This window comes from Thamnophis elegans, chromosome 13, assembly GCF_009769535.1.
Source record: "Thamnophis elegans isolate rThaEle1 chromosome 13, rThaEle1.pri, whole genome shotgun sequence".
NCBI lineage: Eukaryota > Metazoa > Chordata > Lepidosauria > Squamata > Colubridae > Thamnophis > Thamnophis elegans.
In genome coordinates, this window is record NC_045553.1 from 28,813,102 (window position 1) to 28,816,372 (window position 3,271).

Here is a 3,271-nt window from a genome sequence, read left to right on the forward strand (position 1 = left end):
ACTGCACATTGTGGATAGTGCTGCTATTCATGGGCTTGTTGTGGTTCCAAAGACTTTAATCTGGCCCTTCTTTCTTCAATGTTTACTTTCCAAGAAAATTAAGACTTTAATCCTAGGGCAACAATGCTATGTGTGTTTGAAATGGCTGTTGCCAGTTATGGAATATTGTGGTTTGGCAAAGAACATTTCTTCTTAAGTATAGTAAACATCATCCTCTTGTCACAAATGATGAATTAAACCTTGTTGTCCTTTCTTTTCTATTCGACATCATCCTCTTGTCCAGGTGAGAACATCTCACTGACAGCTCACAAATGACAAATGAAGTCTTGTTGTCCTTTTTTACTATTGGGGTTGTGATTCAGAAGGGCTTTCAGCCTCCAAAGTTGGTGCCCACAAAAATATTTTCAGTTTTCCTTGCCTCATAAAGAACTTTCCTTGAACTGGTGAGTGGGTTGAAATGGACACTAACTTCCTGGAGAAAATACTTCTCTGAGGTTCCCTGCCTAACCTTTAAAAAAAAAAAGATTAAGTTACAAAAAGGGTTAGGGTTAGGGTTTGGTATCTTTTTCAAGGGCCAGTGTCATATGAATTAAGATGTTGGATTGGATTCAGGACAGCCATGTTTAAGTTTCCAGTTACCATAAATCTCATGGGATGAGTTTTCACATTAATTTTCTTAGCCAAGATTAACTCCCAAGATTGGTGCTGTGAGGAGAGAATCAGAAGTGATTTCATACATATTTTGTGCTCCATGTAGGAAATGTGGGAAATTAATGTAAGAGTATAAAAGAGATTCTCGAATGTAGCTCTTAGGCAAAAATTTTCCTGGATTATATTGATAATCTTCTGTTTATGGTTTTTTTTCTTTGACCAAGATAATATAATTTTATTTAATTTCTAATAATTCCTAGATTATGACAATAGATTATAACAGACCAGCAAATTCAACACAAATATCACAGGTAAATAGGATAAAAAGTGAAAAATAATTGTTCTATAATATCTAAAACTATGACATTCTGTACAAATTATAGGACAGTACTTTGCTATGGTCAAGGAAATAAAAACAGACTGATCCAATACTAAATCTTGAAATAAACCATGATACTGTATAGAAATCCAAGAGATAATTTTCATCTAGACAAGAACTGTTACATCAGCAAAGAGGGCTGAAGGGTTCTTGAAGCTGCAAATTTGGCAATAAACCCTATGGAGTTTGTAGAAGAAATGCTAACTCTAAAACTTCCAAATTCTGCTCAATTAAAATCTAGATATTTTGGTGACACTGCTTAGGGCTGCCGGGAAATACCTCGTTGATTAGAATTATCTGGAAGTCTAAAGGACTATTATAAAGAAAAGACAAAAGATTCTGAAAGAAAAATCCATATGCATAGAATATATATACCTATACATATATTCACCTACTTAAATAAAACGTAGGTAGGATTTTTTTTGACTAAGCTAGTGAATTATGTAGCAAAAGTTGCTACATAAAATTTCTTTTCATAATGGAGATAAAAGAACAAATAAATGGTGCTTTTACAAGATGAAGGAGCATAACCCAGAATGTGGAAGAAGAGATGGAGAAAAAAAGAAAAAAAACTTTTTAAAGAAAAATTTGAAAGTGATACATTAAGGTTGTGTGTTAGACAAAAGTGTTAGAAACTTATTTTTCATGTGTTATTTTGATGAACAGCTAAAATCATTTGTCCATAAATTTGGCTTATGGAGTGCTTAATTATCAATCAGTCATGAAACTTCCTATAGTCAATTCATAAAATGGAGGACAAGTTCCAGTTCTAGCAAAGACAATTTTGATAAAACTATTTTTAAATGAATAAAAAATAAATGTGTAGTCAAAATACAGCATATTTTAAAAGTAATACAGCAAATGTGGCCACCTTCAGAGAAAGGAAAACTGAGATCAGACAATAATAATTTAGACAGAATTAATCTGAATGACCTGGAAATGAACAACAATCATAGAGAAAAAGTATGTGATAATCGAGAAGTTTCCTTGTCTACTGACTGTGAGTGATGATCTCTTCTTCAGGAGCAAAATATAGAGATATAGAGATACATATTAATGGGAAGAATGAGGTTGTTCAATTGATAGCAGCTATAAGGAATGACCTCGAACATGGGATTCTGATTTATTAATCTCTTTTCTCTTCGATCACTCTAAAACACAACCACGTTCTCACTTCAAGAGAGCTCATTGAGTAACTCATTTTTAAGATGATTGAAAGAGAAAGCTTTTCCTCCTTTTTTCTATTATGGGAAAAGATTTTAGAAATTTTAGATCAGATTCAACATCAAACTGAGATAAGAAAAGCAATAAAAGCAGTCTATATTTGCAGAAGTATGCATACATTGTAATATTGGTTTATCATTTATCCTCCCTTCAAACAGAAAGGTTAAATTTAGCATAAGATGTGGCTTCAGCGACTTTTATAGCTCTTCCCCCAACAGCTTTGCTATTTTAATTAGTTTGGACTCATTGAGGAAGAAGAGTTCTGGTGATGGTAAGGGCAGAAATTCTGAAAGAAAACAAGCTGGCCACCAAAGAGAGTTTCAAAGGCTCATATATCTCCTTGTTTCTAAATGAAGAGAAGATTGTTTTGCATTTGTCCTGTTGGGATGAAGGAGCTGATTCTACTGTGACTTCTCTTTCTCCCAAAATTGCCTAACAGTGTGATCAAAAGCAGAATTAACCCTAACCCTAAGGGGAAATAAATGTTTTTGAGTTCTCTACAAAGAGAGAAATCTATTATGGCATAGAGGGTTTTTCCCCTGTAGTGAAGTCAGGCGTTCCTTAGGTGAATGCATTGACATAGATTCATTCTATTCCAAAATAACATCATTTTTCAGACTCTACTAGTCATTTCATTGAGCTCATTGACTGGCAACCAGCACTAAATGCTAGCAATATTGAAATGATGCTAGATTGCTGAAAAAGTGCCTCTTACACAAATAATACTATGAAAACCAATTCTTGGCATTTAAAACCCCATGCCCAAGAGGCCCCAATTTTTGTTGAATTTACATATGAGCCACAGACAACATTGATATGAGTATTTAATCCTCTCCTGTTGGCTTTTGCTTTGAGTGATGCTGTCAAAGAAGCTTTCCAGATGTCATTGTTGGAGTGACAAGCGCTAAGCCAGTTGGAAAACTGCCCTCCAGTAATATTGTTACAAGTTAGAATTTGTGCAAATCCTTTAGCAAACACCTTCGCATATAAGGGCACGAATGAAGCTGAAGAATATGC